Here is a 27533-nt window from a genome sequence, read left to right on the forward strand (position 1 = left end):
ACAGATGCTACCTGAGGGTGACGCCAGGGATGGGGTAGAGCACTGTCCCAGGACCCTAACACCAAGCCCAGAGCAGATACTTTCTAGGCTGTGTGACCCTGGGCAAGTCTGCACAACCTCTCTGGGCTTGCCTTGCTCTCCAGGGGAGTTGCCTTAGCACAGGTGGCAGCACTGAGGCTGCTCTGACAGAAGTCACTAGAGCCCATAAATGCACTGATGGCAAGGCAGTGGGCACAGGGATGGCAGACAGAAGCCCTGGCTCTATCCTAGCTCAGATGTGCAGCTGTGTGGGCCCCCGACTCACTGGGCCACATTTTCCCCAGAAGGAGGGGGTGACTGGGATTGTCCCTAAGTCCCCAGCGAGGCTGAGCAGGCACCAAGATCTCTGTGAGTGCCAGACATCTGAAACCCAGGAGAGACCAGCGAGCTGTAGCTGCCTCTCCTGGAGGGGATACGGGCTCCTCTGGAGGCCCAGAGGGACCCCACTTCCCACAGGCAGTCAGACAAGGCCTCCGCCCCATCCTCCATTAAGTGGTTGACAGCCAGGTCTGGTGGCAGGAGTTTGTCTCCATTCCACTTCCTAGGGCCCAGCACTGCCCACCCTACCCTCCACCCATGAGCTTCGCTTAACAGCAGGCAGGACACTTTTTACTATAACTCAAGGGCAAGGGGGAGCAGACCCTCCTCCACATAACAAGGTCTGTGAGAAATGCCAGCAACGGCGTGAGAGCTCTGTTGGTTTTCAGATACTATGCCATGAAGTGGGCACCCGTTGAGGGGTTCTCCCCACCACCATCCCACCTCCACCTTCAGAATCCAGCCCCCCACAACACTGCCATCCAGCAGGGGGACAACAAGAAACCCTACGTGGGGCTCAACTCAGGAGAAAATGGGATCTTAGGAAGAGGGGATGAAAGGGAAAATATGATGGACGGACAGAGGAGGCCAGAAACATTGTGCCCACACTTAGAAGAGGACGGAAGCCCCACACCCAACACCAGAGCCTGGGAGATGCTGAAGGGACCAGAGAAGTCACCCTAGCAGCATGTGTGATCTTCAGGTGGTGACCCATGAAACTGGACTGGATAAAAGTGATGTTCATTCTCTGCGACTTTTTTTTTCCCTTCCACAATAAGAGACAGGCCTAGAGAACACACACCAAAATATTTACTGACCGCTTCCTGTGTGTGCCCCACCCGGCCTCCTCTAGGAGGGTCCTCTGCCATATTCCAGAGATGGCTCCCGGGCCTGCAGTCTCCTCCACTGGCCTCTCTGCTACATTCCCCGGGGGCCTTCGAGGCTTTCACAGGCGCCTGGACCACCTTTCCCACGGTGCTTCCCCCAGCTCACAGGACTCCTTTATCTGAATGCTTATTGCTTTTTAGACATTTACCAATTGTTCACTTTGTAAGACATGTGCACAATGAAAATCCTGTTTTAATCATCATAGCAAGGTTTTGAGGCTGACTGCACCATTAGTCCCACTTTTCAGATAAGGACACCGAGACGCAAGGTGGCAACAGCAAGCAGTTCATGGTGGCTAGAAGAGACTCGCGCTGTGTGTTCCTCCTCACTGTCACCAGAATTGCCATCCCCACCGTCTGAGCAGGAAAGAGCCCACGCAGGCTGGCGTGCTAAAGAGAAAACGTACAGACTTTGGAGTTAGACCTGGGTTCGACTCCTGCCTCTGCCGCACACCAGCTCTGTGATCTGGGTAACTTGCCCCATCTGCCAGGGACTCAGAAGTCTTAACTGCAAACTGGGATCCTGTCATCCCAGTCCCATCAGGTCGCCAAAAGGAGAAGATGAGGCTGTGTGGACAAGCTCCTTGCCGGGACTGGTAAAGAAGGCATTTTGTCATCACCACTGCGACGGCATGCCACAGGTGAGGAAAGGGAGGCCCAGAGATGCCAAGCCATTTGCCTAAAATACGAGGAAAGACAGCAAGCATCTGAGCAGGGTGGCAGCCTTGAGTCTCCTGACTCCAGATTCAGGGCTGTTCTTCCTCATTTTCTCACTGAGCATGGTTTCAGAACAAAGCAGGCTGAGTACCCAGAGCCCAAGTTCTGCAGAGACAACAAACAGGGATTTTCAAATGTCTTGGACTTGGATTTGGCTACAGAGCAGCCATGTGCCCCCCTTCCCCTCAGCTCAGGCAAAGCTCAGTACAGATGGTTCTTCTGCTCACCCCCACCCCCCCACACACTCCCCCACTCCCACCCCTCCACCCCCCTCACCCCCCCCCCCCCCAGCCCGAGGCTGGCTGGGCATGGGCCACAAGCGGAACTTTGGTAAGAGATTCAGGAAGTCACCATGCAGGGAGCATTTAGGAAGTGCTGGGCATTTTGTACACATTGCTGCCCTCTAGTGTCCTTGTGAAGAAGGTTAGTAGCTTCCAGGCTTGGTGGTCATGGGCCAAAAGAGAAAATAAAAAATGAAGGGAGAGCCAAAGAAGAGCTGCTAATGCTTTATTATTTGGAAGAAACAGGATTGTACTACTTCCACTGCTTGAAATCCTCTAGTGCTGCCCTCTAGTGGTAGATCCAATGCGGTGGCCATTAGTCGCAGGTGGCGATCTGAATTCAAATTTAATTAAAATAAAACTAAAATTTCAGTTCCTCCGTTGCATTAACCACATTCCAAGTGCTCCGTAAGCACATACAGAAGTGGCTACCATACGGCGCCTGGGTGGCTCAGTCAGTTGAGCATCTGACTTTGGCTCAGGTCATGATCTCAAGGTTCATGGGTCCGAGCCCCAAGTGGGGCTCTGGGCTGACGGCTCAGAGCCTGGAGCCTGCTTCCGATTCTGTGTCTCCCTCTCTCTCTGCCCCTCCCCCACTCGTGCTCTGTCTCTGTCTTCCTCTCTCTCAAAAATAGATAAACATTTAAATTTTTTTTAATAAAACAAATAAGTGCCCACTGTATTGGACAGCTCAGATATACAATGTTTCCATCATCACAGAAATTTCTGTTAGTGCTGCTCCAGCGGCTCCCCACTGTTGTACCTGAGATGAAATTCCTTCTCCCACAGTGCCCTACAGGTACCTTTCTCTCCAGCTTCATCTTGGGCCACGGTCTGCCTCTTTCACTCTCTGCCTAATGATGTACGTCTCATTACCTCCATTTGGCAGATGAGAAAGTGAAGCTCAGACAGGTTCAGTGATATTCCCAAAATCAGCGCAGCTAATAAATGCTTCAAGTCCAGACTTGAAACCGTGTCCGGCCCATAAGCCTTCACCGTCTCTCAGGCTCCTTATTACCCCACAAGATAAGGAAGAGCCCTTCATTCTGCCCTTCCAAGCACAGCTCGACCCCCTTCAGGCTCCTGTCCCAACAGCCTCTACATGGCAGGAGCTGAGATTCTGCCCGTGACCGCGCCAAGGTCAAAGGCAGAATATCCAGGGTGTAGCCAACAAGAGATTTGCCCTAGTTCCTGGCTTTTATTGGCCAAGAGCCCAGAGTGGACAGAGGAGTAACAGGGGGAATTCTTTTCAGACAAGAAAACAGCTTTGAAGACATTTCCCGATGACAATACATGTAAGCACATGTTCACAGGCAGGAACACACACAGTGGCCGGCACAAACTCACACACGTACACACACACACCAGCTGGCACACTCTCACATGCGTACACAGATGAGCATATCCAAGGATGCATGAGCTTCTTAATACAGAAGGCAGGGTCCACACTTTCTGAAGCAGTTCAGAAAGACAGCCGGGAAAGTGTGCCCCAACTTAATGCTGAGCTGTGTCTCTGAAGCAGTGGCCTTCCAGTTTTGTCTCTGATGAATCTCCATGCTCCAGAGACAAGCACCTGCAAAGGCTGTTCAGAAGCACATAAACGGCCATAAAGATTGACTGACAGCCAGAAATGCAGGGTACAGTGACAGTGACAGGGCAGGAACACCCTGGTGCTGAAAGGGGGCCCACAGGTGACAGTCTGGGTGGGGAACGGCAATGACAGCACACAGGGAAGCAAACACACCAGTCTGTCCAGTGTTCTGGCCACAAAGCAGATGCCAGAGCCCCCTCTAGGCTTCCCTGGGTTAGGCACCAGTCCCCACGACATGGTTATGAGCCCGATTAAAGCCTCCTAAACGACAGCAGCCAAACAGGGGCCACAGGGCAAAGAGGGGGAGTTGGTCAGGTTGGGTGTGCAACAGGAAGTTTCCAAAGCTGATGAACGGTTCCAAAAATACCCAGACCAAGGAAATGCTGTGACCTTCCATAATAGTCCCAAACAGGAAAGACCCAAAGTATCCATCCATGAAAGAATGGACGTGGTATATTCCATGTGGAATACAATGGAATGTTACTCAGTGATTAAATAAGCAAGTACTGACACACACAACAACATGAACGAAGCTCACAGGCACAACACAGAGGCAGAGAAGCTAGCCAGAGAGGGAAGCAGACTGCATGACTCCCTTTTATAAAAGTCCATAATTTTATGGACAGCAACACTAACCTGTGCTATTAAAAGCCAAAAGCGTGGTGGCCTCTGGTGGGGAAGGAATTAGATACACACTTAGAAGGATCATGAAAGAAATTTCTGGGCTGCTGGAATTTTCTTTCTTTTTTCCCACTGACCTGTTCATTTCAGAAATGTAGCCATAAGTATACATGGTATATACTTCAACAGTTTTTCTAAGGGAGAGGGAAGGAACATGCTGGCCAGCCGGTGAGTGTGTCAGAGCCAAGGCCCTGGGGCGTCCCCACAAGTGAGGGCTGTTACACCTGTTGGACGGACCCCTTCAGGGGGTGCTCTTCCTGCCCACTTGATCCTGCCATGCCCTCATCCCCAGAGGCATGTGAACCTTAGCCCCAGCAGAACTCACAAAGGGGGTCTTGTAGGAACTATTCCAAGTGAGGATGGACCCCACCCCAGCCCAGAGGTGTTCACACACACACACACACACACACACACACACACACACAGCACCCTGCTGGGGCTGAACTGCAGGGCCCACATACGGCCCACATAGGGGAATGCAGTCTTGAGGAGGGACAGAGTGGGTTCAGTCACACGGAACTTCAGGGCATCAGGGTCAGGAAGAGAAACCGAGCCTCCGCCTCCACCTCAAGGCAGGGTCCCTACAGTGCGGCCCCACCTCCTGGAGCAGCTCTCAGCTCCAGGACCCTGTACTCTACCTGCTCCTGCCTCAGCCTCCAGGGCTTCAGTTCTCCTGCTGCCTCTTGGGGCCTCAGCTTTTCCCATCTCTAAAATGGGGTCCTTACTCCCTTGAAAAATGGCTGTGAGGACACAGTGTGGCCCAGCACCTGGCACACAGAACATGCCCAGTCCAGATGTCTGTCCCCTTCGGTCTTCCCCCTTCCCTTGCAAACTGACCAGTGTGACAGGGTCTCCTGGGCTGAGAACAGAATCACCTGGATCCATATTACCCACGAAGTGGCCTCCCAGGCCCTCCCAGAAAAACCACCCTCACCATTTCTGACTCCCCCTAAGTGAGCTGCTGACTCTAGGGGATGCTTGCCCACATCCTCTGACTTTAAGCCCATTGCACGCTGTGAGGCAATAAGCATCGGGGCTGCATTCTGACCTCCACGGGTCCTCAGGGCTTTTCCTTCTGTGGGTACCTTCCTCCAGAAAACAAATTGTTAAAACCATAGTTTACAACTGCCTTGGTACAAAGATGAATATAATCCAGTCTGGGTTACATTTACTTTTCTTCTGATTTAAAAAGATATTAGAGGGGCACATGGGTGGTTCAGTCAGTTGAGCATTTGACTCTTGATTTAGGTTCAGGTCGCAATCTCATCATTGATGAGACTGAGCCCCGCGTCATCAGGCTCTATGCTGACAGCACAGAACCTGCTTGGGATTCTCTTTCCCTCCCTTTATGCCCCTCCCCCACTCATTCTCATTCTCTCTCTCTCTCTCTCTCTCTCTCAAAATAAATCAATAAACATTTTTTTTAATTTTTAAAAAGAAATTAGAACATGTCTGTGGGCTCATGTATTCATTTCCTATTGCTGCTATAACCAGCTACCACAAACGTAGTGGCTTAAAACAACACAGATTTATTATTTTACAGTGCTGGAGGTCAGAAGACCAAAATGGGTCTCAGTGGGCTAAAATCAAGGTGTGGTCGGGCTGCAATCTTTGCCAGGGGGTCTAGGGGATAATACCCTCCCCTGCCTCTCCCAGCCTCTAGAGGCAGCCACACTCCTGGCTACGGCCTCTCCCCCATCTTCAAGTCCACCTACACTCCCGCCCATCTAAGGACCCTTGGGATGACACTGGGCCCCCCAGGATAATCTAAACTAATCTCTCTACTTCGAGGTCAGCTGACCAGCAACCCTAATTCCTCTGCAACGTTAGTTTCCCTTTGCCACATAGTATAATCACAGTTTCCAGGGATTAAGACATGAGACTCTTTGGAAGGCCATTTTTCTGCCTACAGCCCCTGCTTTAGTATCTTGGGCTCTAGCCGCTGTCCCTACTAAGCCTAATGGGAAAATCGGCCCTGAGCATCAGTGTTCCCACTCTGTAGCTGAGAAAGCTGAAGCTCAGAGAGCACAAGCAATTCACTAGCAGTCGCACAGCGTAGAGCTGAGAGGCCAGCTCAGACATGCCTGCCTCTGAGTCTGGGAATGGGGTCAGGATCTGGGGGAAGTCCATGCTGGGCCACTAAAGTCGTCTGTACCAACAGCACCTGGAAGGGCCTGGCTTCAGTGGGGAAGGGGCCTGGATACGAAGGCAGACCTAACTCTTTGAAGCTCCCAGCTCTGAAGCAGGAAGGCAATGCCTGCAGGCACTGACAATGTGGGGGAGTGGGGGGCGGGGGACGGGGGTACCAGGGGCTCCATGATTCACGGTCCAGCAGATGCCTCCCTGTACCAATGTGCAGATTCTTAATAAAACAGATTCATTTATCTCTGACATTTATGACCAGAGACAGAAATCATGTTGGGGGAAATGTATTACTTTTCAAATACACGTTTGTTTTTTCCTCATCACCTAGCAGTAAGCAGGTGTGGGTAAGAGTTATTTATTTGAGGTTCCTATTAACCGGTATTATAGTTACTAACACACTACGAAAAATGCAGTTGTGCAGGTGAGAGCATCCTCTTCAGGACAGACAAGCCAGGCTGCAGAACTGGATGGAGACCCTGCCACATTCCTGCAACATGGGGACTGTGACCCAGTGAGCCCGGAGAGGCCAGCAGCAGGTGGGGAGTTGTCCAGCGGAAGTCAAGGACCCTGAGCTCCGAGAAGGAACTGAGAAATGCTGGATCATCCTGGGGCCACAGCAGGGCTGGAAGCAGGACACGAGTGTGGCGAAGAAGAAGGGTCCAGGACGTGAGGGTGGGGTGCCAAAAAGCCCATTAGTGCACACCCCAGAATAGTAACACCTGCTGTTCACAGAGTGCCTACTGTGTGTTGGGTATTTGGCAGATGGCCGCAGGGCACCTGGGTGGCTCAATCGGTTAGGCGTCCCACTTCGGCCCAGGTCATGATCTCGCAGTTCGTGAGGTCGAGCCCCGCGTCGGGCTCTGTGCTGACAGCTCGGAGCCTGGAGCCTGCTTCGGATTCTGTGTCTCCCTCTCTCTCTGCCCCTCCCTCACTCACACTCACACTCTTTCTCTCTCTGTCAGAAATAAATAAACTTCAAAAAAAAACGGCAGACAGCCACTTTAACCTCCACAGTGTGATTGCCACAGCTGACAGGTACTGGTGTGCTAACTGTGGTGGTCCCATCCCTGTGTCTCATATGATGCCTGCCAGAAGCTTCCCCAATTTTCCAGGTGAGAAAACCAAGGTGCAGAGAAATTAATTCACCTGCCCATGCTGCCAAGCTCAGGGGCTGAGATTCATACTTAAGTGGGTGGGCACCAAAGGCCAGAGGGGCAGGCCTCTCCCTGCTCTGCCCGGCTGCTCTGAGCACCCAAGAGTCTCAAGGAGGCCCCACACCCTCCCCACTTCTCCAAACCGACCACACACATCAGGCAGCCCAGCCTAGGTCCTGTTGCTGCCGTCACCCGACTGCTGACAAGGGACTCAGGCTAGGAACAGAAGGGAGGCAGGGGAGGGAGGCAGGAATCTCCCCCCTCCCAGATGCCTGCCCCAAACCCCTCACAGATAATTTTCTCTGATGTTTATTGCCTTTCCCTTATTTATTAGCCAGGCTGTCTCAAAATTTATGCCAAATCAATGTCGTAGCAACAGCTCAGCTGCAAAGATTGATTTCTTCTATGTAGGGTGAAACTAGTTTGGTGTGGAGGCCCCAGCAAAATCCTAAGTCTGCTGAAAAGAAGCTGTTTGGCAAGAGGATTCCTGGAAGGAACCCCAAACCTGGTGCCCCCTGGGAAAGCTGCCAGCCTTCAAGGCTAGTGTTTTCCAAGGCAACACCATCAATGCCAAGAAGGACCAAAGAGCAGGAACCAGGGCCACTGAGGAGGACACTACCACACGCACCACCTCAGAATGCCGGGAAGGGCGTGCCTCCTCCCCTCCAATTCCTAAATGAGGAAACGGACGCACAGAAAAGTGGAGAAACTCAACCAAGCCACCTAGCGCTACGTCTAAATATATGGTCCTTTTCTGAACCTGGTGACTGAGAGAAGTTTCCCCCAAAGTAAATTCTCTGAGTTTCTGAAACCACATCATAAAATGAATTGTCATAAAGCAGGACATGCTTTCCCACAGAAATGCTGTAAGATATTCAGCTTGGGTTTCTGATCAATGACTGGGCATCCAGTGCATCATAAATATGACAAAACCTGTATCATAAATATAAATGTACAATAACTATAAATGTCTCAATAATCAACTGAAATGTAAAACCTAAATGGTCATGTAAAATTTGTCACAAGCCCTAAAACTTGGAAATAAACACAGTGTACATGTTTGTCATAGGAGAAACCCTGAAGGATTATAAATAATGCATACAGGCAGTGCGTAAAAAACAGAGTTCTCCCATATCATACACTTGGTCTTAAAGTAATAAGTTGTTTTGGCAGAATTATAGAATTGCAGAGGAAGGGGAGACCTTGAATTGTATTTATCCTAGTCCTCATCTGATGCTGAGATCCTCACCACAACAGCACTGCCAGGGCCTTCTGGCCTCTGCGTGAACATCCCAGGTACAGGGAACCCACTACTTCCATGGGTTCCTAGTCCACTTTAGGTTAAACTTCCCTGTAGCCATCCCCCATACATCCTACAGTTACTTGAAAGGAATGAACACAGCACACTCCAATCAGAGTCTGGCCAGGGTGGAGCCAGCAGACCTCAGGGGGAGGTCCTGTCCTTGATTAAAGCTCTGTCACCTACTAGCTATGTGACTCTAGGTAAGTTACTTCACCTCTATGAGCCTCAATTTCTCCATCTGTTGAATGGGCACTGATAGTAGTATCTACATCATACTTTGTTGTAAGGGCACAATAAGATCATCCAAGTTAGCTATCATTATTTTTAATATTTTTATTATTATCCCAAACATTGACCAAGAGCCCTCAATTTCTCTCATATGTCTCCCTATCTTTGGGCAATGGCTCCTGATCTGTTTTTTAAATGTCAGTGCGGGGCGCCTGGGTGGCTCAGTCGGTTAAGCATCCGACTTCGGCTCAGGTCATGATCTCGCGGTCCGTGAGTTCGAGCCCCGCGTCAGGCTCTGTGCTGACTGCTCAGAGCCTGGAGGCTGTTTCAGATTCTGCGTCTCCCTCTCTCTCTGCCCCTCCCCTGTTCATGCTCTGTCTCTCTCTGCCTCAAAAATAAATAAACATTAAAAAAAATTTTTTTAAATAAAATAAAATAAATGTCAGTGCAAGCAAGACCTTCAACGCATACTTGTAATGTTACATAGTGTTATTCTGAAATACTTCTTCACCCTGTCAAGACATCCTGACCCTGCCACCCAATGCACTCCCCAGTCTTTCCAAGTTGGAATCATTCATTGGGTTGATTAGCAGACAATCAATGTTTTCCTCTAAGTCACTGATGAAAAATGCTGATCTAGATGGACTTGCGATGGAGCCCTCTGACCACTGGAGATCTGCCTCTGGCATGATATCTACCGTTTCGAGGCTAGATGGTTTATCTTACAACAGCATGAACCCTTAGATCTCATTTTTCCACTAAGATTTAATTTTACATGAGTTGTACATGACATGAAAAGATGTTCAACATTACTAATCATTACATATACCTAAATCAAAACCACAGTGAAATCCCATTTCGCACCCATCAAGATGACTACTAAGAAATTAAAATTAAAATTAAAATTAAAAAAACACAGGAAATAACAAATGTTGGTGAAGACATGGAGAAACTAGAAGCCAGGTGCACTGCTGGCAGGAATGGAAAAAGGAAAATAGTATGGTGGTTCCTTTAAAAAAGTACAAATATGATTACCATATGATCCAGCAATTCCACTTCTGAGTATATACCCAAAGAACTGAGGGTAGAGACTCAAACAGATATGTTATACACGGTATTTGTAGCAGCATTATTCACAACAGCCAAAAGACAGAAGCAACCCAAGTGTCTACGGACAGATGAATGGATAAGCCAGATGTGGTATACATATATACAACAGAACATTACTCAGTCTTCAAAAGGCAGGAAGTTCTGACCCATGCTATAACATGGATGAACCCCGAGGTCATTCTGCTGGGCAAAATAAGCCAGACACAAAAGGATGAACACTGTATGATTCCACTTCTAGAAGGTACCTAGAGTAGTCAGATTCCTAGAGACAGAAAGCAGAATGGTGGTTGCCAGGGGCTGAGGTGAGGGGAAGGAAGAAAGGGAAGTTAGTGTTTAATTGGTATAGACTTTCCATTTTGCAAGATGGAAAGAGTTCTGGAGATGGATGATGGTAATGGTTGCCCAACAATTGTGAATGTACTTAACGCCACCAAACTACACACTTCCAAATGACCTGCCTGTAGCCAGTCACCCCCACCTTCCTCAGATGCTTTATTTCTCTCAATGCCCCTACCCCTGGTGAAAAGCCCTGCCACTCCAGCACCTGAGAGGTTCCAAGCATTTCCTGGGATGATCCCACTGGAGCCAGCAGGACAGGCAGCAGCCATCGATTCTGACTCACCTCTGTGCTCACCTCTTCAGATCCTGGACACCAACTCCAAGAGGCTTCCCCCTCCCCAGCCACTTCAGCTCCCCCAACTGGGGGCACCACCCCCTCCCCACCTCACCTGCCTCTGCTAAAGCCTCTCCCAAGGCTGACAACAGAACTGCTTAGACCAAAAGAAACTGAGTACCCCAAATATGCTTCTCCCACTGATGCCTGAGACCCAGTACCCCTTTCAGACCTGACCCACTAGAGATACCTGTCAAATGACCCAGTGACCAAACACAGGTCTGACAGCCCCGAGGGTGGCTCAGCTTTCTTGCCCCAGTGCATCTCCATCATTTCAGATTCCTCTCTGCTTCCCCTTCCAGTCCTGCCTGGGACCCAGATTCCCCAGTATTAAATATATATACAGGGGGCGTCTGAGTGGCTCAGTTGATTAAGCGTCTGACTCTTGATTTCAGCTCAGGTAACAGTCTCACGGTTTGTGGGTTTGAGCCCTGTGTGGGGCTCTGTGCTGACAGCATAGAGCCTGCTTGGGATTCTCTCTCTCCCTCTCTGTCTCTCCCCTGCACGTGCACTCTCTCTCTCTCAGACACATAATAAACACTGTATGTGTGTGTGTGTGTGTGTGTGTGTGTGTATTTTTTTCTGACACTTGCTAAAAATGGTAAAACAGACTCTATGTAGGACCATCATGATAGTTATAGGGACCGCTGCAGTGGGGTTCTGGAGGATAGCAGGCTCAAATTCAAACACAGCAAGGACGAGAGAGAACTTACAGCCAAGGAGCAAGCTGAGTGGGAGGCAATGGATGGGAACTTACTAAGAGAAACATCAGGGGTAATGGGGATTCTTGCTAAAATGATCTAAACAGGACTCTTGCTGAAGGCAGGCCAGGGAGAGGGGGGATTGAGGGGGAGGAGGGGGAGGGACCTGACCGGATATCCAGGGTCAGGGGTCTGGCTAAGCTGAATTGGCAGGGCTCTTGCTAAAACTAGATTTCACAGAGAAGTACACAGATGGGCCTGGGAGAAAGTCATGGAACCTGCCCACAGTGCAATCAAGAAGACAGTCTCCTCCCCAGCCTCTCTCCGGCTTTGTGAATAGACTTTCATCAACAGTGTTTAAACACGAAGCCTGCCATCATTCCACTATTCTTTTCTCAAAAGATGTCTTTTAGAAAGATGGGCCCAAGTCTCCCAAACACATCTGTCTTAAGTAACTGTAAATGGCAGCCTTTCCTCTTCCCTATGTGTCCCCTGAGAACTGTTAGAAGTCCTGAAGATGCTCACTAGTTCTCATCAATGGCCACTAGATGGCAACATTATGCACCAGTTAAAATTTCCCAAAGCGCACAGCTAGAGAAACCAACAGAGGCTCTAAATTCAGCAAAAAGTAATGAATGGGAGTTAGAAGGGGAAGTGGAAAACGGGGACTTTAAATTCCAGCTCCCCCTCCTTCTGCATGGCTACATAACCTTGGACATGTCCTTTATCCTCCCAGAGCTTCTGCACCTATAAAATGGAGTTGTGGGGGCACCTACTCCTAAGGAAGTGATTAATGCCCCTTTAGGTGCATCTTAGGACCTTCTGGGGAACTTTTAAAAACTGTGAAGTCCAGGGGCACCTGGGTGGCTCAGTCGGTTAGGCATCCGACTTCAGCTCAGGTCACGATCTCGCGGTCCGTGGGTTCGGGCCCCGTGTCGGGCTCTGGGCTGATGGCCCAGAGCCCGGAGCCTGCTTCCGATTCTGTGTCTCCCTCTCTCTCTGCTCCTCCCCCGTTCATGCTCTGTCTCTCTCTGTCTCAAAAATAAATAAAAAGATGTTAAAAAAAAAAAAAACTTAAAAAAAAAAAAAAAACTGTGAAGTCCAGCCTCTACGAAGTCCATTTAAATCAGAATCTCTAGGTGTGCCTTCCCCGCCCCCCCCCATGTGGTACTTAGAAAAACAAACAAACAAGAAAAGCCTCCCCAGACAAATGCAGTGAAGGCCTTTAGGGCAGTAGTTCTCTAAGCTTGAGCACATCAAAATCACTTGAAGCTCTTAAATAACACAGATTGCTGGCCCCACCCAAGTTTCTGATGTAGCACGAGTAGGGTAGGGCCCAAGAACTGGCCGATGCTGCTGGTCAGGGCCACCCTTTGAGAACCATGGCCACGGAGGGAGAAAGTGAGATAATGCATATACAGCACTGAGCCCTGCACCTGGCACAAAGCAAGTCCTCCATGAATGTCAATTTACTCTTTTCCTTAACCCACTGCTGGGGTTCCAATGGTGTGTGGGGGTCACCTTGGCACCCACCTAAGCCCAGCTTGACACTAGACACTCTGCCATATACTAGCTATATGCCTCAATTTCACATCTGTAAAATGGGAGTGAAAACTATCTTGTCAGGATGTGATGTGAGGAAATAATATATGTAAAGTACCTGACACAGGATAGGTCTTAAGAAGTGATAGCTAATATTCATGACCATGGATTAGGGAATAGTTTCTTCAGTTTGATACCACAGGTACAAAAGACAAAAGAAAAAAACCTATATAAACTGGACTTCACTAAAATAAAAAGCTTTTGTGTTTCAAAGCACACAATCAAGAAAGTAACAACAACTCAAAGAATAGGAGGAAACATTTGCAAGCCACATATTTGCTAAGGGACTTATTTCTTGACATGGAAAAAAAACTTCCAATACAACAACAAAAAAAAGACAACCCAATTAAAAATGGGCAAGTGATTTGAACAGACATTCTTCAAGAACAAAAGATACACAAACAGCAATAAGTATGAAAAGATGCTTAACGGCATTAGTCATTTGGGAAATGTGAATTAAAACCGTGTTGAGATAGCACTTCATACCCACTAGGACAGATATTAACAAATGTTGGTGAGGGTGTGGAGAAACTGGAGACCCTATATATTTCTGGTGCAAGCGTAAAGCAGAAATACCTCGACGACTAAATTTAGAGATTACCATATGACCCAGCAATCCCACTCCTAAATATATGCTCCAAGAGAATTAAAAAAACATCCTCATGCAAAAACCTGTACACAAGTGTTCATAGCAGTCTTATTCATAACAACCAAAAAGGGGCAGCATCCCAAATGTCCACCAAGTGATGAAAGAATAAACAGACATGGACTATCCACACATGAGAATATGATTCAGCCGTGAAAACAAATGGCAGTTCTGATACATGTTAAGTGAAAGAAGCCAGTCACAAAAGGTCACATGTTGTATGATTCCATCTGTATGAAATGTCCAGAATAGGCAAACCCACAGAGACAGAAAAGTAGATTAGTGGAGGCCAGAAGCTGTAGGGAAGAGGAATGGGGAGACACTGCTAATGGGCACTGGGTTTCTTCTGGGGTGATGCAAATGTTCTAGAATTAGATGATAGTGACTGATGTACAACTCTGTGAATATACAAAAAAGACCAAAAAAACACATTGAATTGTTTACAGTTCAATTTACAAGATGAACTTTATAATCTATTAATTATATCTCAATAAAGCTCTTATTTTTTTATTATTTTAAATGTTTTTATTATTTGAGAGAGAGACAGAGAGCAAGCAGGAGAGGGGCAGAGAGAGGGGGTGACACAGAATCAGAAGCAGGCTCCAGGCTCTAAGCTGCCAGCACAGAGCCCGACACGGGGCTCGAACCCACAGACCACAAGATCGTGACCTGAGCTGAAGTCGGTTGCCCAACCGACTGAGCCACCTAGGTGCCCCTAAAGCTCTTATTTTTAAAAGGGAAGTATCTATGGGTACCTGGGTGCTAAGTTCGTTGAGCATCCTACTCTTGATTTCAGCTCAGGTCACGATCCCAGAGTTGTGAGATCAAGCTCCACACTGAGCTCTGAACTGACCATGGAGCCTGCTTAAGATCCTCTCTCTCTCCCACTGTCCCTTTCCCCCACTCGAGCACTCACACACTCTCTCTCTCTAAAATAATAAATAAATAAATAAATAAATAAATAAATAAATAAATAAATAAAATACATAAATAAATGGGAAGTATCTATATTCTTTACTGGTATTGTTTGTCATGGAGAGAATGACATTTGGATTGAATTTCAGGGAGTTGGAGGGCCTGGAGGTTCTTGGGGAGATGGAATCCAGGCAGTGGAGATGTCATGTGCAAAGGTCCTGTGGCCCAACAGAGAGCACTGTGCTTGTAGAGAACTCAATCCTCCAGCATGGTTGGAGCTGAGAAGTAGGGAGTGGGGCTACAGGGGCATCAGGGTACTGAATGCCAGGCCCAGGAGCTTGGACTTTGTCCCAAGGAGTAAAAGATGGTGGCTGTCATGCAGGAACTGGCACCAAACAGCAGACCAATGGGAATAGAGGGGGAATGGGTTGGAGGGATAGGGTGAGGGACAGTAGGGGTCCCAGATATGAAGGCATTTCAGGGCTGGTCTTTGGGGCAGAAGTGGAGACAAACCATCCCCTATCAAGCCTTCCTAGTCCCCAGGAGTCTAGATACTGCCCCCCCCCCAACCCACTGCCCTGACCCCAGCCTCCCTCACCCAGGCTAAGGACCACCATGTTTCCCCACAAGTGCCCCCAGCCAGGACTCAGAACTGGAAAGAAACTTTCCCAGAAGCACAAACAGTCCTCTGGGAGCTGTTCTCAGGATGATCCCTCAGCCCGAGGCAGAGGCAGAGGAACCCCTAACGGCAACCAGATTCTCAGACGCAAGGAGGTGCAAAAACAGCCAAAGGTTTTGAAGAGCTGTCCACATAGACAAAAGACCCCCAGGTTCCTCATCTCCATAGGTTTGGCTGCCCCCGCCCCCCAGAGAGGCCCAGTTTGAGTGCCACAGCCCCATCCTGTCCCTCCCATGCCACCAGGCTTGTGAAAACAGTACATAAACACAGAGGCAATGGGTCAGAGACACCCTGTGAGTATGAGCTTCAGCGCAGGGGCTGGGGAGGATTTCTTTCGGCTGGTTAGTCTCTTGTTTCCCTCCTGGTTCTCAGTGGCATGACAGGTGGGTGAAGCCAGGGGATCTCCAAGATCTCTGCCAGCCTGAGTGATTAGTCCCGTCCAATCCGCCCTGAGTTCTCTCCAGCAGCCTCCTTCTCCAGGATCAGCTGGACTGTGCCCAGAAGACCTGACTCGGGCCATAGGGGATGGGGAGGGGAGCAGGGGGCAGTGTGTGCTGAGGGGTGTGGAGGTGGCCTGAATAAGGGATGGACCTGCACGGGCAGGAGGCAGACGTCCCAGGTCGGCCAGGTTCCGGCTCCGCTGCCACACTGCTGGGCCCAGAACTGGGGCCGGAGCCCTGTTGGCCCCATCGAGAGGCAGGACTGACCTGCCCCTGACCCACCTTCCTGCCCCACAGATGGCAAAGACTCTGACCCATTGTTCTCCAAGACACTTTGACGGAGGACACAAGGAATGTGCGGCCTGGAGACAGGAAGTCCTGGCTTTCAAGGGGCCAGTGCTCTGCCAGACTCAGGCCTGCCCCCCAGACAGGGAAGCGGGGGCTTTAGTCTCCACCTTTGAGCCAGGCTTTGACTTCTCTGGCCTCCGCAGGAGATAAGGGTGCAGAAGGACTGGTCAATGGGATAACGTGGCAGATGATTCCAGATGATGGGGGAGGAAGGTGCTGCCCCAAGGCCTGGCCCTCCCTTGGGCAGCTGTACCCACTCACGCACCCATAAACACGTACACAGTCAATCCAGATGGGTGCCTTACATGCTCTATGTGCGCTCTTACACATACACATGCAGCCACCCGGCTGCCCAGCAAACGCTATGCTCATGCGGTGCCCCGCCCACACCCTCACGTGTGTCCCACTATCAACTTCTATGGACATCATTGTCACGACTAATGTTTATCAAGCACTTACTGATGCCAGGGACTGCTCCATGCACTTTCCACCAACCCCATGAGAAAGGCATGCGATCACCCTCATTTTACAGAAGGAGAAACTGAGGCACCAAAGGCTGTATGGCTCAGCCGGGATCGGCAGGACAGTAAGTGGCAGGCATTCTCAGGACATAACCACGGGGACCCTTCGGAACCCTCACCGACTGCTCTTTGGTGCCCTCAGCCCCAAAGCACTGGAGCGTGGCTTCCTACCAGCGTCCCCCGGATGTTGTGGGAGAAAAGTGAGAAACATCTGGGAAAGTGCTCGGCGGATAAGGTATTGTTCTCACTGTCGGGAATTCAATTCCTGCTCAGCTAGTCCTTTCCTGGCTGAGGAGAGGCTTCAGTCGGGCTCCAGCAACGGCACCTGCACAGCAGCGGCGGCCTGAGGTTCCCCAGCCTGCAGCCTCTCCCTGGCCTGACCGCAGGATGCTACCCTGGACCGGGCAATTCTCCTAAAATTCAGGGCTCTGCAGGTCCCTGACAAGTGAGAGGCCTCAGGTGTGCCCCTGCCCAAGCTCCTCAGGGAGGCAGGAGCAGCTCTCCGCCACTGGCCTCATCCAGCCAGTCCCCGATTCACCCTCACAGAACCTCAGTGCTTCCCTCCACGGGATGGCTTCTTGCCAAGGAGGCCTCCGCACCTTTGACCTTAACCATGCCCTCTGCCTGGCCAGTCCTTCCTCCTGCTCTGTGCTTGGGCAGCTCGTGCCTATCCTTTCAACATCTTGGGGACTCCCATCCTCCGCAGCTCCCCAGGGCCACCTCCAGGCACCCTCGGCATGGGGCACACACCTCTGTTCCCACCCCGGCCCCACCCAATGCAGCTCACACTAATGTGAAACATCAAAGGCAGGGACCAAGCCTGGGTCATGTCTGCATCTCCCATGCCCAGCACAAAGCTAGGCAAAGACTGGACACCATTAACAGTATATTTTAATAATAGATGAGCATAAAACATTGTTACCCAATGACAATTCGTCAGGAGTGGGATGGTATCAAGTGAGCACTAAACTGGGAACCAGAAGATGAGCACTGGAATCCTGGCTCTGCTACTTGAGAGCTGTGTGACCTTGGGCAAGTTCCTCAGCCTCTCTGAGCCTTGGCTCCCTCTTAAGAAAAATGGGCCTATGAACAGCATTGACACCTCTCAGGGCTATAGTGAGGAATCATTACACAAGAAAACAGGCAAGGGGCCCTACAGGTTTTGGAACGGAACAAGTGGGGGGCAGGTGGAGTGGAAGCTTCCCAGGGGGCATGACGCTCCCAGAATGGGAATCTAGGCAGGCTGGATGGAGGGGCAGTATGTCTGAGCTGGGCACTGAAGCGCTGGGCGGGAGGTTTGGGCAGGCAGAGCTAGGAAGCGAAGAGCATCCTCGGAGGCAGTGGCTGGAGCAGCTCAGCCTGAGATGGGATGGAGGCAGTGGGGCAGGGCTGGCACGCTCACGGGAGCCCTGGTCTGAGCCAGGCGCTGCCATGCTGGGCCACGTACGTGATGCTGCAGCAGGGGCAGAGCCATACCCCCCACACAGGGCCACCGGGAATACTGAAAAGAAAGCACAGGGCCTGGAGCGGAGGTGGCACATAACTGGTGCTGAGTTCACAGCAGTGTCGGTGACCGCAACGGCTCCACCCCAGACTCAGAGTTTATCACGGGCTGGCCTCTTTTCTTCCCTGGGTGCCCACCCGGAGCCAGACACAGAGCTGTGCGCCCAGCGGGGTTGAGAGTTGGATGGATGGATTGAGTCAGTGCCTCTTTGAAGGCTTCAAGAAGAGGCCCCACCGTGTGCCGGGATATACCACAGAACACAGGTGTATACCCAACCCCGCGCCTTGTGTCTGCCTCAACATGCCAGTGGTCGTTGACCCATTCCGTCCCTCACTCATGTATTCTTTCATTCAATGAAATGGGCGGGAAAGCCTGAGCATGGGGGAGGGGTGGGCAGCGAGGACATGACCTCTGGAAACAGAGGCCCTGGGTCAGAATTTCCATTCTACCACTGACAAGCTCTGATCGTGGAAAGCAGTTCATTCCCAGTCTGTTTCCCCCTCTGCGTAACGGGGATGACGACAGTCCTGCCCCTCAGGGTTGCTCTGAGGACTGAAAGAGGAGTCCCTGGAAAGAGAGCTCAGGGCTCTGAGGACACGCATGCCGTGACTCCCAAACCTGAGCATCCAGAGAGCTACAAATGCATCGCAGGCCTCAGGGCTCCACTGCCAGCCATTCTGACTCCATCAGTCTGCATGTGAGGGCCAGGAATCTGCATTTTCAACAAGCGCCCCCCACCCCCAGGTGGCTGGGAGGCAGCTGGCCTGAGGACCACACTGTAAGAAATTTTACCTGCTTGGTAAAATGCTTGTCCCTGCAGTCATTTATTTATGCTGTCTTATTTGATCCTCTGGACGGCCCTGCCAAGTGTGGACTGCAACCCATTTCACAGGTAAAGAAACAAGCTCAGAGCGGCATGTCAACCACCCTGGGTCACACAGCCAGTGAGAGGCCAGGGTAGGATCTGAACCAGGTCGGCCGACATCCAAGTCTGAACCTCTCCAAGCAGGACACCACAGGACCGAGTCTCCAGTCAGCTTTCGTCCTGGCAGAGGCTAGGTGGGTGTCCCCAGGCCTCACTGCCACACTCCCAGTCCACCCCACCATCCTGATTGTCGCTTCCTCCTCCACTGCTAATCAGGTCTCACAGACCATCCCGTTTCCTGCCGGCCCACCGGCTGCCTCCTTTGCTCCTGATGGCACTTCCTGGCCTTGTGCCTTCCCAGTGCCTCTTGTGCCTCCAGAAGGGTTGGAGCAGGTGCTGGGTGGTGGCAGAAATCGGACATGAGCTCCCCAGGAGCCCCAAGGGCACTAGCCTTCCTCCCATGGCCTGGACTACCTCTTCGGGGTGACCACATCCCTGCCCCAGGGCACATGCCTGGATAGCCATCCCTTTGTTTACAGATGACAGGAACAGCAGGCTTCGGGGCAGAGTCAACTTTCCTGTGGACTGGGAGTACAAAGGGAATCAGCAGATGGTGCCAACACAGACCCTGTCCCCATCTGCCACCAGCGACAAGTCTGAGACCCTACGGGAAGTGAGGCCAGGCCCAGCCCGGTCCCACAGGCACGTACGCCACAGAGCAGGCAGAGAGCCCAGGCTGGGGCGTGCAGAGCCAGGAGCATGGGGCTGAGGGACCAGCTGGCCTGGGGCCACATCCACCCTCTGGCTGGGGAAGACAGAGTTAAGCCTGTTGGGGAAGAAAATAAGAAAACGCTGCGCCTTTGTTTGTTCATTCCACCAAAAGTGATGGAATGTGCTGGATCCTGTGCAGAGGCCCGCCTTAGGACCCTTCTCCCTCCACAGGTCGCTCTTCTCCCTCCAGCATCATCTAGAAGTCCCCTCCACACAAACACAGCTTTAAACACACACTCACACTCACACACACACACACACACACACACACACACACACAGAATCTCTCCCATTTCTTGCTCCTGTTCACTGTGAAGCTGTGATCACACTCATCTCCCCCTCTTCATCCCTGTTCACCAGCCCCTCTAATCTGCCTTGTCTACCCCATTCCATTTAACCTGCTCTGTCCAGAGCTGTCTGTGACTTCCAGCTTCCAAATCTGCCCTCCCCTTACCCAGCTGACACCCTGTCCTCGTCTTTGCCTGCTCTCCACAGCCCTGCCCTCTCCCGGCTTTCCCTTTTCCCTGCCAGGCTCTCCTAGAAGATATACAAATCTCAGATGCCAGGGGCCTCCCTCCCTCTAAGTTCATCCACTCCCACAGCCTCACGGAAATAAGCCATAAGTAAGATCAGAGCTTCTAAACCTCATCTCCAAGCCACCTGCATGCACCCGTCTCCAACTGCAAACCCGGCATCACCACCTGGGTGTCCAAAAGCCATCTCCAACTCAACATGCCCCAAAGAGACAGATCTTTATCTCACCTTCCCAAAAATCATTTTCCCACCCCGTTCCCCAGCTCCATGCCCGTGTCCGCAGACTTACTGAGTGCTTCTGGGCAAGACGTTCTCCCTCTCAGGTCTCTGTCTCCCCCGTCCCGTAAAGGAGCACATTTGGGACTTCCCAACCGCTCGCTCAGGGGAAAACGAGAGCAACCATTCAAAGGACACACTCCCACCACCCTGGAAGATTCCCAGTCAGTTGAGCTGATCAGGTCTGTTCAGTTTATAAAAGCTCCTCCTAGGACTCTCCAGGTTCACAGAATCTGTGCCCCTCCCGCCCCCAGCTGCTTGGTTCTGATGGACCGGATCCCGCCTACAGTTTCATTTTGACTCTCGCTGATCCCAACACCCATGTGAGTTTGAGGTCTGATTATCCCCATTTACAGATGAGGAAACTGAGCATCGGGCCAGGGAGGGAGATGTGTCTGGCTCCAGGTCCCATCAGGAGCAGACATGAGGGCTGGGACTGGGATCCGACCTGAGCGTGCCAGGCCCCGTCCAGGCCCAGGCCTCCACGAGCACAGCCCGGCTGGGCCGAGGCAGCCGCCCACCACAGAGCCTGCCTATCTGCAGCCAGCCCGGCCCTCACAAAGGAACAATAACAGGAAACCATCCCAGGGGGAAGTGGGCCAGGGCCAGCTGGAAAACCTGAAGGGGCGGCAGCCAGGCCTCCCTCATAGGCCGGGTGTGGCTCCCCTCGAGAGGCTATCGGCTGAGCTCCACGGAGCTCCACAGCAGCTCAGCCAAACGGACAGACGGAACCAAGACACCTCCCGGTCCGCGAGCTCGGTGAGTGAGGAATCCCCGCCCCTACTCCACCCCAGACGCCTCGCCAAGCGCCCGAGCCGAGAGGGCGCTTGGCTGCCCCATCTGTAGAGCGGTCGTTGTTGGGGTCCCGGGGAAGAGCCATTCCTTGGGGGCGGACCGAGTCTCCTCCCGGCTCAGAGTGGTGAGCTAGTGGCGGTGTCGTGGGTACAAGCCGGCATTCTCAGGACTTGGTGGGGGAAGTTCTTCCACGTGTAGACCCTCCAACTCCATGAGCCTCGAAGGCCCACTGGCTTCCATCCACGCCACGTTTCAGAGAGCACGGGGGTCTGAGTTGCCAGCACTCAGAGGCAGAAGAGTGGCACCCGGGCCTAGTCTCCTCTTGGGTGGCCCTCCCCCACGGGAGAGGATTTACCAAAGCCTCACATCATCCCTCCTGCCAACGTTCTGTTATGGCATTGGGAGAGGAGCCCTGGAAGCAGAGCTCTGAGCCGCGGCCCCTCTCTGTCAGCCAGCGCCGCCATTTTTAGAAAAGGCAAGCTGAGGCTTGGCTCTGGGCACCTGAGGCCCTGCCTATGGATCCCTCCCCTCCCTGCCCCGGACACTGCAGGGACCAGGTACAAGCCATGGGAGCTGTGGTCGGCAAAGCGGCCCACCCTTTCTCCCCAGACGCCCCAAGTTTGGGACCCCACAGCCCTCATGTTTTGCGGAAGTTCCCCCAAAACGAATCGAAGGCAGGCAGTTTCGGGTGGGATGCCCAGCTCTATCACTCCTTCCCATGTTACTCCGGGAAAATTACTCAGCACCTCCAAACCTCCATGTTCTCCAAACCTCTGTGTATTTGTCTGAACAAGAGACAGTGACTCTACAAGCCGTTGTGGGAACTGCAGGTGATACAGACAAAAGGTTCTCTTTTTTTATGTTTATTTTTATTTTGAGAGAGAGAGAGAGAGAGAGAGTGAGAGTGAGTGGGGGAGGGACAGGAAGAGAGGGAGAGGGAGAATCCCAAGCAGGCTCCGCACTGACACGGGGCTCAATCTCACAAACCATGAGATCATGTCCTGAGCTGAGATCGAAAGTCAGATGCTCAAGCAAATGAGCCACCCACATGCCCCAGGATAAAAGGTTCTAACTGAGGGAGCTCTCGATTCTACTATTGCGAGAGTTAGATGAGTCCTTTCCCCATTCCGCAGGGGGTGCGACTGAGATGGGTGAGACTGGGCAAAGTAAGAGCGGGAGTGGGGATGAGAAGCAGGATCTGCACCCCAAAGCCCAGACTCTTTCCAGCACCATGCCTCAGCTTTCTCATCTGTACAATGGAGGAAGCAGTCTTCTGGTGAGCCTAGTGAAGAAGGCAATGTACACACCCAGCACTGGCTCCAGGAACGGCTCAGGGGAGGGGTGCCTTCAAGAAATCACAGCTGAATTTACCCGCCACACCAGAGCTGTGAATGTCCTCAAGGTTTTGACCCCCCAAGGTCAGCCATTCCATGGCAGGTGGGAGCGAAGAGGGCGCAGGTGAGAGGATGTTGACTCAGCAATTCCTCTGGCAAGCACTCTGGGCCCCGGGCTCACTCCCCACCCCAAGGACGGTGCTGCTGTGTGAAGGGGGCAGACAGGTCCCCCAAGATGTGAAGGGTCTGCTGGGGGAGGCAGGAAGCCTAGGCAGCTTGGAGGATTTGGGGAGGCTGACTGGCCACAGGGTTTTTTGGAGCAGGTAGTGCCAGAAAGGCTAGTGACACTGGAGGCCATGAGTGCCAGGACCAGGAGCTCTGGCTCCCCGTTAGGTGGTAGGGAGCAGCAGAGTCCGGCCACCTTGGGAGCCCAGCCCAGAGGGCAGCAGGTGGCCTCCAAGGGGCCCAGGAGCTGCTGAGCCCCCAGGCAGCCCTACCAATTCCCACTGACTGTTGCAAGGCAGTAGGGAAGGCGTGCACTGGCCTCGCAGGGGTTAAGCTGCCCACCCTGCAGTCTCAACCTGACCAATTGTGCTGCTAAACAAGGGCCGGACATGAGGGCAGGAAACCAGAGGGGCCACACTTATTTTCTTCCAAAGTTGGCTGACTCACAGTTCTGCTGCTGCCTCGGGGACAAGAGGTGAACACAGTGGCCACTTGCTCTAGAAAAATCTTGGGCCCCTCCCCTATGGGGATCCATCCCTGCTACTTCTGGCCGTCTCCGCACCCCCTCGGCATCCTTGAAGCTGCTAAAAGAAATCCCATTTGACAGAGGAGACCATAGATGCTGAGAGAGACCAAGCAGCCAGTCCCAGGCTACACAGCAAGCATGAGATGGAAGCAAAAATATGAGTGAGGCCAGCCCCTTCTGACCCCACAGCCCCACCACACTCCACCGTGAAGCTTGGAGAGGAGAAAAGTCAGAGAGGATTGAACCTGACAGTTCAACCCACAGAAGCAGGCACGAGGACAAGCTAGGAACCCAATGATCCTGGGAGGAATGTTGTAGGAGACAGGTCCTACCCTGAGGAGCTTGGTTTCTGGCTAGAAATACTAAAAAGCCCATCCTGACACAAGCCCAAGCAGATACTGGGTGGAAAAATCCCAGCAGGCTTCCTGGAGGAAGAGCAGGAGCCCAGAGGATATTGAGAGGTATTTCTGGGCTTCAGTCTTCTAATCTCTCTGGGCAGGGGATGGATCAAATGGTCCCTAAACTCATTCAGAGACCTCCAGATTATCTGTCTTGGGACACAGTAACAGTCAGATCCTGGCAGGAAGGGAAAAAAGGGACCCCAGGGACAGGTAGGCAGAGAAAAAGATTTCCTTCTGGAGAACAGAGGGGTGTAGGAGGTGGGCCCAGGGCACAAAGAGGAAATGCAGTCAGGTATGAGTTGTCCAGTCAAGCCCACAGTCACCAGGCTGGAGTGGGTGGGCACATAAGGGTCAAGACACCTGCATACTTACTGAGCACCTACTGTATACCACGTTTCTCACCCATGACCTCATTTAATCCTCCTCAATAGGCAGCTATTGTTGCCTCCATTATAGCTGAGTGAGCTGAGGCTCAGAGAGGGCAAGGAATGGGCCTGAGGCCACACAGCTTTTGAGCAGCTGGGCCATTACAAACAGGCAGGTGTGTGGGCCTCATTCTGTTGCTCCCATTGACAGCCTCAGAGCCCCAAAGTCACAAAGCCCACAGAAGGCTGGAAAAGTCTCCCTGGTGTGGGTAAGGGGTGTTCTATACTTGAAACCTGAAGCTGCCCCATTAGAAGACAGGGGTATAGACTGGATGGCCCTAGAACTCAGAAACCCAGCAGGAAATTGTTTCAAATCACAAACTACTTTTGGTGAATCGCTAGTATCTACTTGAAAGATTGTATTGAGAATTCAGGGGCTGAGTTCAAGTTCAGTGGGGATGAATACTGTAATACCGTGATCAGTGATGTCTCACAGGTATGGAAAGGGGTGAGTGGCAACTGATGAGTTTGTCTTGCCAGCCATATGTAAGAGGTCCTCTGCTCAGGGATAGGTGTGTGTTCATGTGTCCCCATGCAGGGGAACAGCCTGTGCAAAAAGCCTGCTGGAGAGAGGAAGAGCAATGTGCCTTCCAGAAATGTCTACTCTCCTCATGGTTGGAAGGAGCAGGGAGATGAGGGAGAGAAAAGCCAGAGAGGGGGGCAGGGGACATGCTATGCTGGGCCTTGAACACAGGCTCAGGAGCTAGGCTTCATCCTGCAAGGATGGGGAGCCAGGGAAGAGAGGTCAGCAGGGGAGCAGCATGGTCACCTCGAAGGGAAGTAGAGGCAGGGAAGCTATTAGCAGGACCCCAGGGAAGGGGCTCAGGTCTGGGACCCACAGGAGCAGGTCCCTAGGCCGAATTGGGCTGCAAACCAGGAGAAAGCCCCAAGAGGCCAGCTCATAGCTGCCTAATTGCCCCCAATACACCCCATGCCCAAGGCTCACAGGGCCTCACCCTTCATCCTCCCAGTACCCATGGCTGCGAAGACCCAGCTGTAAATGCTGAGGATCAGGCAGACAATGTGGGGGTCCCTGAAGGAGTCTGTTCTAGACTGAGGCTCAAGGTGGTGGCGTAGGAAGGCAATGAGGAGAGCCATCCACGGCCACACAGGGAGCGGCGGGGGGGGGGGGGGGGGGGGGTCCAGCACTTGCCCCTCCCACAGGCACAGCCCCCACGTGTTCTGGGCCTTCCTCCCAAAGTCCAGCCCCTGACCCCTGACCCCAGGCCTCTGGGCTAGAGTCCAGAGCCTGTGGGAGGTTGGGCTGGAACTGATTGTCCTGTCCACCCTGAGGCTTTGCCTGGGGCTGGGTTCAGCTGCCAGATCTTGTCCCAGCTGATGGGGGTATACTGCACGGGTGCAGAGGGGCCGCTCTGCATAGCAGAGACTCTTCAGGAGCCGGCGTGGGCAGATGAGTGGACACAGGGTGTGTACTTATGTGGACGTAGGTGAGGGTGTTGTGTGTCCATGCAGCGTGAGGATGTCATGTGTGTATCCCTGACCTGCAAGCTTCCTCTACCCCACTCCAAAGGGCCCTCCAGCTTGCCTGATTACCCCCTCAAGCCCAGACTCAGCTCCTGAGCCTCAAGCTTGAGCAGAGCTCTGGTCAGGTCAAGAAGCAGGGGTCTGCCACTGGCTGGGGGCAAGACGAGCCCAGGGACACCTGCCAGGCTGGCTCACTGAGGGGCTCCCAGCTAGATCCAGGCTTCCTAAGATCTATTTCGCTTAAAAAGGACCAGCTCCAGCCCCTCCCCTCCCTTTGTCTCCCTCTGTGTCCCCCTAGCCCTTTTCAAAATCACAGAGCTGAGTGGACTTCACAGCCCCTTCAAGACCAAATCCCAGCGACAGATGGGCCCATAAACAGAAAGGGACCAAAGGGATGTTTGTCTAATGTCTCACAGCAGCTCAGAGAGAGGTAGGACTCACTCTTGGACTGAGACACTCAGCCCAGTCTGGACCCTGCTGGCCCCCACCTCCAGCTTCCTACTCGTCTCCATCAGCACACCTCACAATTTTCAACTGTATGTTTTTCACCAAGCGGTTAGTATACTCCCCCATGGGAGTACAGCCTGTGTTTGCTCCCCGCATGTAGTTCAGTGCCTGGCACACAGTAGGTGTTCAATAAATGTTTGTTGTGTGGCTATGTATGCCCAGGGCTCCAGAGAAAGCTTCAGAGAAGCGGTGACATGTAACTAAATCCAGGCAGAGGAGACAGAATGTCAAGTGCAGAGGCCGGAAGGGTGTGACCAAGCCCAGGGGGTGTTTGTTATTTTAAATGTTTATTTATTTTTGAGAGAGAGAAAGAGAGGGGGGTGGGGAGATGGACAGAGGATCTGAAGCAGGCTCTGAGCTGACAGCAGTGAGCCTGATGCAGGGCTCAAACTTGCAAACCACGTGATCGTGACCTGGCCAAAGTTGGACGTCCAACCGACTGACCCACCCAGGTGCCCCAAACCTGGTGGGTGTTAATGTCCTACAGGCTGGGGCTGCTACTAGAAGCTCACCAAGTACCCTCAAGACCCAGACAGGTAACTGGAGAGGAGCAGACAGAGGCACAGGCACCCGCACTTGGCCCAACCTTCAGAGCCACCCCTCAGTCCTCAGACTCAGCCCAGGCATCAAGGTTCTGACATCAGCGGTCCCACCCACTGTGGACAAAAAGCGGGATCCGAGAGCTCTCTGAGGCCCCAACCTCCCATCCGGGCATAGGTGAGCCGGCTGTCCCCCCAGATTCTCCGAGGCTCCTCTGCCCCTTCTCCTGGGTTCCATGACTGTTCACCTTGGACCACACACTCTGTCCTCTCATTTTGGGTCTCTAAGACCTTCCCAGACCAAGTGAGAGTCCAGTGGGCCCACTCATACCCAGGAGTGCATTTGGAGCTGCCCCTAAAAGCCTCT

General features: G+C 52.2%; 1 protein-coding gene and 1 long non-coding RNA gene across 2 annotated transcripts in view; one reads left to right on the plus strand and one right to left on the minus strand.

The window, feature by feature from the left end:
• The window catches only part of LOC122234292, a 480573-nt gene that overhangs the window by 427088 nt on the left and 25952 nt on the right, over positions 1–27533 (minus strand). The gene's annotated exons all lie outside the window — the stretch shown is intronic.
• Positions 21570–27533, plus strand: part of CDH5 (cadherin 5) — a 34020-nt gene continuing 28056 nt past the window's right edge. The window contains exon 1 of the mRNA XM_042970117.1: positions 21570–21688. The gene's annotated coding sequence lies outside the window, so the exon portion shown is untranslated. The remainder of the gene's footprint in view (positions 21689–27533) is intronic.

Source organism: Panthera tigris, chromosome E2, assembly GCF_018350195.1.
Source record: "Panthera tigris isolate Pti1 chromosome E2, P.tigris_Pti1_mat1.1, whole genome shotgun sequence".
Classification (NCBI taxonomy): domain Eukaryota; kingdom Metazoa; phylum Chordata; class Mammalia; order Carnivora; family Felidae; genus Panthera; species Panthera tigris.